Source organism: Heteronotia binoei, chromosome 8 (assembly GCF_032191835.1).
Source record: "Heteronotia binoei isolate CCM8104 ecotype False Entrance Well chromosome 8, APGP_CSIRO_Hbin_v1, whole genome shotgun sequence".
Lineage (NCBI taxonomy): Eukaryota > Metazoa > Chordata > Lepidosauria > Squamata > Gekkonidae > Heteronotia > Heteronotia binoei.
The window spans coordinates 102,886,781-102,900,761 of record NC_083230.1 but is presented as its reverse complement, the minus strand read 5'-3'; the positions used below and the strand labels follow the sequence as shown (position 1 = coordinate 102,900,761).

The following is a 13,981-nucleotide window of genomic DNA, read 5'->3' as shown; positions in this document are numbered from 1 at the left end:
GGTTAGATTAGATGACCCTGGAGGTCCCTTCCAACTCTATGATTCTACTCACTCATTTTTTGATCCCATCCATTCAGGTATATTATTTTATTTGTATCGTGCCTTTTTACACAATAGGAACCAAAAGCAGCTAACATCATTCTTCCCAAATCTATATTTTGTAATTCTTTCTGCTGCTTTACCTTATACATAGATCCTTAGATTCCCTAAATAAGCATTCTTGCACCATTATTCCCCCGTCAATCGTATTCTCTGTCTGTCTGTCTCTCTCTCACACACGCTCATAAAACATGTGGTCTAACCACTAAATCCTGTGGGAAAGAAATGAGTAACACAGTTATGTCCATGCTGCCTAAAATGCCTGAGGCTGAGAACTCCATGGCTGGCTGAAAAAAATATGTACCAATAAATTCAAACTCTTGGTGCAAAACCTAACTATCTTCCAGAAGGGCTTTTCACTGCCTATGCCCAACTGAAAATTAGTGGAAGTGCCAAGCAATGCAAAGCACTATTTCTGCTATAAAAATAAATTCATGGGAGCTATTTAGCAGTTAGGGCCCTGTGGCGCAGAGTGGTAAGGCTGCAGTACTGCAGTCTGAGCCCTCTCCTCACAACCTGAGTTGGATCCCAGTGGAAGCTGGTTCAGATAGCTGGCTCCAGGTTGACTCAGCCTTCCATCCTTCTGAGGTCGGTAAAATGAGTACCCAGCTTGCTGGGGGGAAAGTGTAGATGAAAGGGGAAGGCAATGGCAAACCACCCCATAAAAAGTCTGCCGTGAAAACGTTGTGAAAGCAACGTCACCCCAGAGTCGAAAACAACTGGTGCTTGCACAGGGGAGTATCTTTACATTTATTTAGCAGTCCTCATTTAGAAGGCATTCAACTCCCCTGTCCTTATATCTCCAATAAGCTCACTGGTTCTTCAGCACAATAATCAAACTCTTTAGTTTAATCAAGGGTGTTTCTATCTTGTGTTGACAAAGCTGCGATAGTAATTATGAAGCTAAAAGCAAAACAAAATATTGATAATGAATAGTCTTACACTGCACAAGGTTGTTGTTTTTTTGCAGTTTATCTGTGCATGTACCTGAGAGGAGGAGGCTGTATCCTGATAAACTTCTGCCATCTACACTAAAATCTTTTATCTCTAACTAAAATGTTGTACCTAATACATGTTTTCTTCACAAACCATCAGTTGCTTAGAAATGTAAACCCAGAAGCAATCATTAAGCTTATTTCAGATTTGTTTTGCAAGCTTAAAAACAATGTTAAACTGTTACTATCATGAACTGGAAGGTTACGATCTCTAAAGAAAAACTCTGATTTGGACAACGTGAACTAAGATACTACCCAAAAAAATGACTGTAAAGTTCTCTGTAGTGGAACTGGCCTGCAGGCCCTATTCTGCCCTGCCCTCCTAGGTGTTTCTTCACATCTGGAGGGGCTTTTCTTCCACTTGCAGGGTAGCCCCCCACCCACCTCACCTTTTGCTGGATTTACCCATTGGGAGGATCAGGAATCCCAGCTTCCTTTCCAAGTTCTGAGACCTTGCGTCTGTGCCACCATGGGGACAGTAGTTTACTACCTTGCGAGCCTCTGGAGGAATGGTTGTTTGCCAAGTGCCCCCCTCCCTCCTGGGGCCCCCTTTAAGATTGCATGACTGAGATGGTGGAGGTCTATGTGGTACAGAGAACCGCTACTAGCACCCAAAGTTATTAAGTATGTATTAAGAAGAAAATGTCTACAAGCATACTTGATTGAGCAAGGGAACCAAAAGGAATGGGAAAAAGAAATGGGAAAAACAAATCCTCTGTTCCTCTCTCTTTACATGACCTATCAGATGTCCGTCAGATGGGACGGAGATGGTGCTGGTCGCCTTAGTGGATGATCTCCAGCGACAACTGGATCGAGGCGGGTCAGCAGTACTGTTGTTGTTGGACCTGTCGATGGCGTTTGACATGGTCGACCATCAGTTGCTGGTTCACTGCCTCGCCGATGCAGGGATTCAGGGGTTGGCCTTGCAATGGCTTTCCTCCTTTCTCTGTGGTCAGGGACAAAGGGTGGCGATCGGCGGACGACAGTCCCAGAGGCACCCGCTTAATTGTGGGGTGCCTCAGGTGGTGGTGCTTTCCCTGATGCTGTTCAATATCTATATGCGCCCCCTTGCCCAGATTGTCAGGAGATTTGGACTGGGTTGCCATCAGTATGCGGATGACACCCAGCTCTATCTGCTGCTGGATGGCCTGCCTGCCTCTGCCCCAGAAAATCTGGCCCCGGCGTTACAAGCCGTGGCGGAGTGGCTCAGGTTGAGTCATCTGAAGCTGAATCCAACGAAGACAGAAGTCCTCTGTCTGAATCACAGTGGCCTGGGAAGGGAAATCCTGTTACCACTGATATCGGTGCCCAAAGTCAAGAGCTTTGGGGTGCTACTGGAGCCTACATTAGCTATGGAGGCCCAGATAGCATCCACTGAGAGATCCGCCTTTTTCCATCTTAAGCAGGCACGACAGCTGGCTCCCTTCCTAGAGCACAGTGACTTAGCAACAGTGATTCATGCAATGGTCACCTTGAGACTACACTACTGCAATGCCCTCTACATGGGGCTGCCCATGTCCCGAATCCAGAAGCCGCAGCTGGTGCAGAATGTGGCAGCCAGGCTGCTGTTGGGTCTCTCTATTCGGGACCATATACAGCCGGGGCTGTGGAGACTGCACTTGCTGCCAATAGTATTCCGGATTTGCTGCAAGGTGCTGGTTATTACCTTTAAAGCCCTATGTGGCCGAGGACCTGTCTACCTTAGAGACCGTCTCTCCCTATGTATTCCCCAGAGGGTACTCAGATCTGGATCACAAAATCTATTAGAAATCCCCGGGTCGAGGGAGGCAAGATTGAAGGCTACCAGAGAAAGAGCCTTCTCTATTGAGGCCCCCCACTGGTGGAGCCAACTCCCAGACGATGTTAGAACCTTGCCCAATTCCGCAAGGCCTGCAAAACAACATTATTCCGAATGGCCTTCAACCAAAGTATATAGATGTCCAACATCATGGCATGGAATTTAGCACCAAAACTGTTGTTTTCAAACTGCATTAATAATTTAAATTGTAAATTGTGTAATTGCTGATATTCAATGTTGTTAGCCCCCCTGAGCCTGCTCCAGCGGGTAGGGCGGGATATAAATACGAAAAATAAATAAATAAATAAATAAAATATAGGACAGGTTCTTAAGTTTTAAGAAGGTACAGATCTCCACCTACTTTCAGTTACCTTGAAGCTTGCACCAAGCTCTTGAGGTAAGCATATGGTCAATAGCTGCCTTGCCTGTGAAGAGCTACTGGACACAGCACCCAAGAAAAAAAGATCACCTTCCTCTGTTGCAAGGAGATTTTAACTCACTGACCAGGTAGCACAGGGTCAAGGAAGTGTTTCCTGGAGATATCCAGGAATCTCTTTCCTGGAGACTATCTAGGATTTTATCCCTCAAAAGCTCTGTTCCCTGCTAGAAGGAAGGGGGAGATTTTGCTCCACCCATTATCTCTCCTGCTAGATCTGTCAGCATCTGAATGAAGGTGTGTGGAAAGCAACTGCACATACTTTTTCCTTCCCAGCCTGTTCTCTGCCCAGAGGGGGAAAAAACCATTAAAACACAAAATAGAGGCTTTGCTTCTTTCAAACCTCCTAGGAAAAAAATGCATTTCTTCACATTTCCCATAGCTTATTTGACTGCATAAACATTTTCATTCAATTCTATGAACATTTTAATAAGAACATATTTGATTCTCATCTGGATAATTTATAACCATGGCTACAATTTCACAGTAAATCAACAGGTTTGTAGATTTTAACTTCTGCAAGCTAAGGCCACACTTTGAAAAGGGTTATGGCCACTGTAGTCTGTTAGCATCATTTGGAATCAAAAGGAAAATATTTTAAGATTTTCCTGTAACAGTGTTAAGCTTTTGGTGATTAAACTAAGCTTATACTTCCTCCAATGTCTCAAAAAAGACACAGCATGATTTTGGTAATAACAATTGCATCAATTGGATAAGAGGCAGCTAACTAAAACACAGAAAGTTCTTTAATTGATCACAGTCCTGGTTCTCCTATTAAAGCACCCCACAGACCCCAAACATGGCTAGCTTCAGCCACAAAGGTCCTTTCATACCATTCTCTCAACCAAAGATCTGGATCAAGATGGACTATTCAAACCAGCATTCCCTGTCTCCCCATCAAACTATAAAGATCTTTGGAAACAATGATCTCAGCGTATATTATCTCATTTTTTGGTGTAATCTGAACACTCCAGTTTCTGGCTTGGCTAATCATACTAAACAAGCTCTATTAATGCTTTAGCATACAATCTGCAAAGTCCCAATGTGAGCTGTGTACTTGTGAAAAATGGTCATAGCAACTCAGCCATTTGGCAAATTAAATAACAATGTTCCCCAGGTTGCCTTCACTTCATTTTTTCAGTTAGTGTTGAGTATTTCACAGAATATACAAACAAGCTTAAAAGAATTCTCCAAGACAAAGTAACTATTCAACCCCAGGAGATAAATACACAGGGGCTCATTTTCAAATGTTCCAGTCATCACTAGCTCCCACTGTTTTCAAAATCCTGGTCAAAACATTATTTTTTTGCAATCAATTTGAGTAGAGGGAAAACATAAAAGGCATTGTTATGTAAATGACCCCTTGATCAACTTGAGGAAACCCTATGAAGCACAGGAGAGGGTCCAATAACCCTATATAGAACACACTGCTAATTCTTGGAAAGATGAAGATGAGACAGTTGCACTTTGGGTAATGTCCCCATATAATTTCCCTGTCTGGATTCCTGTAAAACAGTGTGACCTAGGGCCAATTCACATGACCACTTTGGGAACTTAAGTGAATTCATTCAAGCTTATATTCCCCTGCACAGGCAGAAAGTAGGTGTGGTAAATTAGTCATATGCATGAATCTGCAATGAGAACACAGACATTTGGAGCAGACTCAGAGCAGTCAATTCTTGTGTGATTTTTCTGACATCATCATCACCTTGTAGGGTCCACTCCACACTTTATCTCATGATCTGTCCAAATTAGGTCTCCATTTTTTTTCCATTCTGAAATATCTCATCAAAACCTACTAAAATTCTTGCAATAACTTTTGTCTATGTCTAGAAAATGCTTTGCTGTGTCCCACAACTTGGATATCATCCTGTTCATCTGCTGTGCCCATCTACACACGTTAAAAAGTCATTGCAATGCAATCAAAAGTTAATATGAAAAGGCATTTTTGAAAAATAAATCCAGATCAGCAAAATAAACAGTACTTCATAAAGGATGCTTTAGATATTTCCCACCTATATAAAGATTACAACTTTCTAGAAAAAACTGTTATGGCCCTGGGGCACACTAACCATATTCAACTACAGTTGTTGTATAACTGCTCAATGTAAAAGAGCTTGTAATTTCTGAGCCTCTGGCTATTATTTTTGAGAATTCTTGGAGAACAGGAGAGGTGCCGGAAGATTGGAGGCGGGCGAATGTTGTCCCCATCTTCAAGAAGGGGAAAAAAGACGATCCGGATAACTACCGACCCATCAGCTTGACGTCTATACCTAGAGAACAAATCATCAAACATTCGGTCCTGGAACATCTAGAAAGAATGGATGTGATTACTAAGAGCCAGCATGGTTTTCTCAAGCACAAGTCATGTCAGACTAACCTGATCTCTTTTTTTGAGAAAGTGACTACCTTGCTGGATCAGGGGAATGCTGAAGACATCGTTTATCTTGATTTCAGTAAGGCTTTTGATAAAGTTCCACATACTATCCTTGTTTACAAGTTGGTAAAATGTGGTTTGGATCCTGTTACTGTTAGGTGGATCTGTAACTGGCTGACAGATCGCACCCAAAGAGTGCTTGTGAACGGTTCCTCATCCTCTTGGAGAGGAGTGACAAGTGGAGTACCTCAAGGATCTGTCCTGGGACCTGTTTTGTTCAACATCTTTATCAATGATTTGGATGAAGGAATAGAGGGAATGGTTATTAAACTTGCAGATGATAGTAATTGGGAGGGGTTGCAAACACAGAAGAAGAAGACAGAAACAGGATACAGGATGACCTTGACAGGCTGGAAAATTGGGCTAAAATCAATAAAATAAATTTTAACAGGGATAAATGTAAAGTTCTGCATTTAGGTAGGAAAAATCCAATGCATGGTTATAGGATGGGGGAGACTTGTCTTAGCGGTAGTATTTGCGAAAAGGATCTAGGGGTCTTAGTGGATCATACGCTGAACATGAGTCAACAGTGTGATGCGGTGGCTAAAAAGGCAAATGCAATTTTGGGCTGTGTCAACAGAAGTATAGTGTCCAGATCACATGATGTGATGGTATTGCTTTACTCTGCTGGAGTAAGACCTCACCTGGAGTATTGTGTTCAGTTTTGGGTACTACATTTTAAGAAGGATATAGACAAGCTGAAACGGGTCCAGAGAGGGTGACAAAGATGGTTAGGGGTCTGGAGACCAAGTCCTATGAGGAAAGGTTGAAGGAGCTGGGGATGTTTAGCCTGGAGAGGAGGTGGCTGAGAGGTGATATGATCACCATCTTCAAGTACTTGAAGGGTTGTCATATAGAGGATGGTGTGGAATTGTTTTCTGTGGCCCCGGAAGGTAGGACCAGAACCAGTGGATTGAAATTAAATCAAAAGAGTTTCCGGCTGAACATTAGGAAGAACTTTCTGACCGTTAGAGCGATTCCTCAGTGGAACAGGCTTCCTCGGGAGGTGGTGGGCTCTCCTTCCTTGGAGGTTTTTAAACAGAGGCTAGATGGCCATCTGACAGCAATGAAGATCCTGTGAATTTAGGGAGAAGTGTTTGCGAGTTTCCTGCATTGTGCAGGGGGGTTGGACTAGATGACCCTGGAGGTCCCTTCCAACTCTTCTATGATACTATGACCCATTTTTAAGGTGAGCGTCTAGATCTGCCCGTATTAAAAAAAGAGAATTTGATATTAAATAATTAAATGTGTTGAAGAAAGGCAAGAATAACAAGAATAGTTTTAGATGGTGGAAATTATAACTTCTTTGTCTATTATGAAGGCTCCCAGAGACTTACATACTTAAGCAGTTATGTGTCCTTTTGATCTTGAATTACAGTGTGTTGCATCACAGACTTCCTAACAAGTGTGAAATAAAGATACAGCATTGTGGTCAACATTCTCACCCCTTGTTTACAGGCCCTGGAAATAAAGGGAGAACACCTGACCTACCTTTTGACCACAATTCTTAGATGTGGTAGTACAATGCCCAAGATCACACAGTTCACATATCTAAAAGGGTTAGCAATGAGCAATTCTTTTAAAAAACAATGCAGCTGGGAAGAAGTCCAAATATGATTACTTTGAAACTGGAAATGTGCAATTTTACCCTCTTGCAAAATAAATGACTGGGATGGTGACATGGGAAATTAGTCCAGTTATCAGTGTTTATGAAAAAACAGGTTTCCTACCTGTAACTGATGATCTTCGAGTGGTCATCTGTGCAGTCACACTTACGGGAGAAAGCGCCAGCGCCGATCACGATCGGTAACTTCAAAGCTGCGGATTTCCGCGCCCCCGTCCCAGTGCGCATGCGCAGACACTCCCCTCCCTGCGCATGCCCACTAGGACCGGAGCGGACATCCCGCCAGTTCCTTCTGACCGCTGCATAAGCCCTGTAGACGGACCCGCAGCAGTGGGGAAGGTGGGCGGGTAGTGTGACTGCACAGATGACCACTCGAAGATCATCAGTTACAGGTAGGAAACCTGTTTATCTTCTTCGTGGTCTCTGTGCATCACACTTACGGGAGATTAGCAAGCTAACAGCCTACCTGGAGGAGGGTTGCCCGGTCCGTCAACAGGTCAGCGACTGCAAAACTGCACGGCCCACAGACGAACCACGGTCCCACGGGAGGTCCAGCGCATAATGTCTTATAAACGTATGCGGAGAGGACCAGGTAGCCGCCTTGCAAATGTCCCGCAACGGCACCCCTTTCATAAATGCCGCAGAGGTGGCCATTGCCCTTGTGGAGTGAGCCTTGACCGGCCCCGGCAGAGGCTGCTTCCGAAGTAGGTAGCAGAGCTTGATAGTCTCTGTCAACCATTTTGATAATCTCTGAGAGGAAACCCTCTGTCCTAGCGAAGCCGGAGCATAGGAGAGGAAGAGCCGAGGGTCCTTACGTGAAGGTTTTACCCTATGCAAGTAAAAGGAAAGCGCTCTTTTAACATCTAGAGCATGAAGCCTACGCTCCGACCCCGTAGACGGGTTTGGGAAGTACACTGGCAGGCAGATGTCCTTATTTAGATGAAAGGAGGACACCACCTTAGGCAGAAAAGTCACATCGGGGCGTAACCGCACCCCGTCTGGTCGGAACTGAAGATAGGGGTCATCACATCTTAGAGCTGCCAGTTCCCCCACCCTCCGAGCCGAGGTAATAGCTACCAGGAATGCCGTTTTCCAAGACAGCAGCTGCAACGAGCACGTGGCCATGGGTTCAAAGGGCTTGCCCGTAAGGGCTTCTAGGACACCTGGCAAGTCCCAAGTAGGGGTCGGTTTCCTAACCGCAGGGTACAAACGCAGCAGTCCCTTAAGGAAGTCCTTCGTGGTCGGGTGAGTAAACACCGAGTGGCCGTCAATGCGCTCGTGATTGGCAGAAATGGCCGCCAGGTATACTCGAATCGAGGACACCGACAGCCCTTTATCTAGCAAGGTAATGAGAAAGTCAAGAATGCCCGGAAGGCCTGTAGTCCTGGGGTCGCCCCTGGACTCAGAGACGAAGTGAGCGAAACAGTCCCATTTATAAGCGTAAGACTTCCTTGTAGACTCACGTCTACAATTAAGGAGCACATGTTGAACCCTTTCTGACAGAGCAGTCATCGTAGTCTCCACGCCGTCAATTTCAGATGTGGGACATCGTGGTGAACCACTCGTCCCTGCTCTGAAAGTAGAAGATCTGGCACAGGGGGAAACTGATGAAAAACCCCCTCGGATAGTCTTAGGATGTGAGTGAACCAGTGTTGTCTCGGCCACCATGGGGTGATCAGAACGCCGCTCGGGCGTTCCCTGTATATCTTCTGTACCACCCGAACTAGAAGAGGGATCGGGGGAAACATGTAGACATGGCGATTGTCCCAGGGTAGCAGAAGTCCGTCCCCCAACGATAGAGGGTCCCTCCCCCCCCGACAACAGAAATTCTTGCACTTTCTGTTGTCGCGGGTGGCGAAGACATCTATGTCCGGAGTCCCCCATCTCTGGAAGACCGGTTGAAGGAAGGTCCAATTGAGTTCCCACTCGTGTATGGGAGCTCCCCCTCGGCTGAGAAAATCCGCGCACCCATTCTGATCTCCCGGCAGATGGGCTGCAGTCAAGGTTGTGTCCATTTCTCTGCAGATCTCCCATATCCGCAGAGCTAGCAAGCAAAGTTTCCGAGACACTGTGCCTCCTTGACGGTTTATATACGCCAGTGCAGTAGTGTTGTCTGTCAGCACCGCAACAGTCTGTCCCGTCAACTGGTGGCGGAACGAGAGAAGGGCGTGATGGATCGCCAGGAGCTCCAGGAAATTGATGTGGTATTGGAGATGGTCCCTGGGCCATCCGTCGCCCACACATAGTCCATTCACGTGAGCTCCCCACCCCCACAGAGATGCGTCTGTGGTCAGAGTGACGGTGGGCCGTGGCTTGTGAAAGGGGGCCCCCTGCAGTAGGTTGCGCTTGTGTTGCCACCAGAGCAGAGACCTGAGAACACCTTCCGGAACAAACAATTTGCGATGGGGGGAGTCTTTCATGCAATTGAAGATCCCCAGGAACCACAGCTGGAGGGTTCGCATGTGGAATCTGGCGAAAGTCAGCACCGCAGTAGTGGATGCCATCAGGCCCAACATCCGCTGCACCTGAAGGGCAGAGACAAATTTGCTCTCTAGGAAGATCTGCACCAAATCCATGATGTCCTTCGCCCTCTTTTCGGGCAGGAAGGCCTTGCACACTTGGGTGTCCAGGACCGCCCCTATAAACTGCACTCTGCGAGAGGGCTTCAAGTTGGACTTTGCTTCGTTTACCTTCAAGCCGAGCTGCTCTAGAAGGGAGAGGGTCATTGCGATGTGCCGGAGGAGACTGGTTTCCGATTCGGCCACTAGAAGCCAATCGTCGATGTACGGGTACACCGCCACGCCCTGTAGTCTGAGATGTGCCGCTACGACTACCATGGTTTTCGTAAAAACTCTGGGGGCTGTGGACAACCCGAATGGCAGTGCCCTGTATTGGTAGTGCATGGTCCCGATGGCGAACCGTAGGAATTTCCTGTGGGATGGATGGATGCTTACATGGAAGTAAGCATCCTGCAAGTCTAGTGTCGCCATCCAATCCCCTAGATTCAGCAACGGAAGAATGCTGGGTAGAGACGTCATGCGGAACTTTTGATGTGGTATGTACAGGTTGAGGTTCCGCAAGTCCATGATAGGCCTGAGCCCGCCGTCTCTCTTGGGAACCGCAAAGTAACGGGAATAGAAGCCCAGGCTCAATTGGTCCATCGGGACCCTTTCTATAGCTCCTTTCTGAAGGAGAACAGTCACTTCCTTTTGAAGTGTCACAGACGGAGTGGTATAGACGAATGTTGGAACCTCTGGTTCCTGTTGGAATTCTATTTGATAGCCCAGCCGGACTATCGACAAAACCCACTGGTCTGATGTTATTGCTGCCCATGCGTTGTAAAAAGGCCAGAGCCGGGTGTGGTCCAAAAAGGGGTAAGGGCGGGAACAGGAAGGGAGAACAGAGTCAAAGGCCCTGCTTCGGTTGCCTATTCCCCTTTTGACGAGACGACTGGGAGGAAGTTGGAGAGTATTTTGATTTTGGGTTATATTGTCCCTTGGAGAAGGATGTATTTTTCGGTCTCCATTGCTGTTCACCTGACGGCTTCGTGTAAGGTTTTTTGTTCCATTGCTTGGACCAAGGGCGTTTATTCTGTTGGCGCGAAGAGGCTGGGACTCCCAAATTACGAGATGTCCGGATACTTTTATCCATCTCTTGGAGAACTGTATCAGTGTTAGCGCTAAACAGCCCATTACCGTCGAACGGCAGGTCCTCCACGTAAGCTTGAGTGTCAGCTTGCAGTGCCGTTGATCGCAGCCAGGAGTGTCTTCTCAGTGAGATCCCCGTTGTGAGGGTTTTTGCTGCTATGTCCCCTGAGTGTCTGGCTGAGTTCAGTTGCTGCTTGGCCAGCCCCATACCCTCCTTCTGTACCTTCTGAATGGCGTTCCTACTGTGTTCTGGAAGCCCTGGGAGAAGGGTGGAGAGTCTGTCCCACAGATCGTATTGGTAGCGCCCCATACAGGCCGCGTAATTGGCCACTTTCAGACCGATCGAACCTGCTGAGTAAACACGTCGTCCAACAGAGTCCAGTTTCTTTCCCTCTCTATCCGGAGGAGTAGTATGTGTCTTCCTTGCCTTAGAGGAAGATGCTACAACCACAGAATTAGGTTTTGGGTGATTGAACAGGAAGTCGGCTGTAGACTCCTGGATCCGGTACATGTGGTCAAGCCTGCGTGACGAAATGGGAGTGGACGCAGGTTTGTCCCAGGAAGTTTTAGCTGTGTGGAGCATGACATTCGTAAGAGGGAGGGCTATCGCTGTCGAAGTGTCCCTCTGCACTATATCGAAAACGCTGTCTGTCACTTCCGGTTGTGGCTGAATCGTCGGGAGGGACAAAGATTGCGCCATTCTTTTAACTAGGTCCCCGTAAGATTTCAAGTCCTCCGAGGGCGATATGGGCTGTTCCTCGGTGACTTTCTGGGACGGCGATTGTGGGGAGTCATGAACCGATCCGTCCGTCGACCTCGTGGAGCCCTCAGGGGATTCCGAGCGGTCCGAAGGCGTCGAGGGTTTCACTCGATGCTCCGGTGTGGAAGCGTCCGAGGTCGAGCGCGGAGAGCGGGTTTTCTTAGGTGGTTCCTCTACAGGGGGTTTTGAGATCGATGCCGAAGGTTGGCGTTTCTCGGGCCTGTAGGAGGTCCTCGACCGACAAGATGCCTCGGAACGTTGGTCCCAATCAACCCGGTGTGGGGGAAACCAAGGAAACATGGATGGCATCGGGCACGAACCGTATAAATACTGCCATTGGCGTTGGTCCCAAGGCAGCGTCGGAGCTTTGACAGGCGGGGAGCGTTCCTCGGAACGTTTCCCGCTCGCAGCCGAGCCGCTTCGGTGTCGAGGGCTTCGGGATCGATCACGGCTCGTGGATTGTGCATTCCCCGCTGGCCGTTTTTGAGGAGTGACCGGTCGTCCCTGGCGTGGACTCCGCGATCGACCCCGACGGGGGCTCCTGTCCTTCGGGCTTTCGTTCCCTCCGCCCATAAGGTCCAGGGGACTGGATTCCGCTCCCGACCCTTGGGCCAATTCAAGATCCCGTTCCGAGTCCGATGAGACGATAACTTGCGTCGACATCGATTGCAGTCTCTGGGGACTCACTCGACGGCGCGGGGACGCGAACAATTTCAATGGAGGGACCGTCGGCTCCAACGGAGACCGAGGAGAAGTGGGAGTCGGTTTGACGTGCTTGCTCTTCTCACCCTTTTTCTTCGGCTCCGCCGATGATTTGTCGGTCTTCGGTTTCTTTGCCGGTGTCGAAGTGTCCGAGGCCGAGACCGAGGAGGGTCTCTTGTTGGAACGATCGATATCGGGAGGGGGCCTTTCGGTATCGACCGCCTCCGCGACCGACGTCTTCGGCGCTTGCCCTGCCGGAGCCGCCATTTTATGAGAGGACAGAGTCTGTTCCAGCAACGCGGTGGCAAGGCGGGCTGCCCGGTTCTTCCTCGTCTGCCTTGAGAACTTTGCGCAATCCGCGCAAGAGTCTGGTCTATGTGCCTCTCCTAGGCAAAGCAGACAGAGTGTGTGACCGTCTGGCGGGGCGATTTTGCTGCCGCACTTGGCACACCTCTTGAAAAATCCCCACCGCTTTTCCATGCGGTGGCGGAGGTGAGGGGGAGTGGGGGGGGGGTGGGTAGGGGAACTGGGAAGCAGGAAAATAACAAACAAGAGCTGCTCTCTCTCCTCCCCACTCACGTAAGACGAAAGGCAATATTCCAATATTTCAGAATCCGCTAGAAGAAGCTAAGAAGAAGAAATCCACCGACCGTATTGAGGATCGACTGAACTCAACGGCGGTCAGAAGAGAACTGGCGGGATGTCCGCTCCGGTCCTAGTGGGCATGCGCAGGGAGGGGAGTGTCTGCGCATGCGCACTGGGACGGGGGCGCGGAAATCCGCAGCTTTGAAGTTACCGATCGTGATCGGCGCTGGCGCTTTCTCCCGTAAGTGTGATGCACAGAGACCACGAAGAAGATCTCTACAATATGATTTCAGGACACTATAAAAAATGTGAAAACTACTTTACTGGAAACCTCCGCCAATGAAAGTCATAGAGTTCCTTTAAATCACCATATTTGCTGTATTATACATTAGATCCCAAGGCAATTTTTCACAGCAATCATCTTTCAGCAATGTTCGCATTTTTAGTAATAATCAAATATATAGGCATCATTCAACATCCATCCTAAAATAGAAAACAAAAAGCTACTATGGTGCATAAAGACTGAGAAACAAGAGGATACAATTTACCTGATACATCTTAGCTGTTCTATACTGCATAAACCTAAGTTACAATAAATGTGTTAAAAATAAAGTATTTAGCTTAATTTAGGGAAGAGCTACATGTAGCCACATTTAGAGAGAAGAGGCATTCATAATTTATCATAGTGAACACTTCAAATGGGGGGGGGGGCGCAGGGTGAAGAAGTGGTGCTCTCAATTTAATTCTGGGCTCTGCAGTAAGTTATAGTTTAACAAGTGGGCAGGGTCAGTATTAGGGTATGGCCCCGTGGCACAGAGTGGTAAAGCAGCAGTACTGCAGTACTGTGGTCTGAACTCTCTGCTCATGACCTGAGTTCGATTCTGGCGGAAGCTGGATT

General features: G+C 47.6%; 1 protein-coding gene across 7 annotated transcripts in view; it reads right to left on the bottom strand.

Annotated features, from left to right (window-relative positions):
• The window catches only part of ERC1 (ELKS/RAB6-interacting/CAST family member 1), a 291,605-nt gene that overhangs the window by 56,619 nt on the left and 221,005 nt on the right, over positions 1-13,981 (bottom strand). The gene's annotated exons all lie outside the window — the stretch shown is intronic.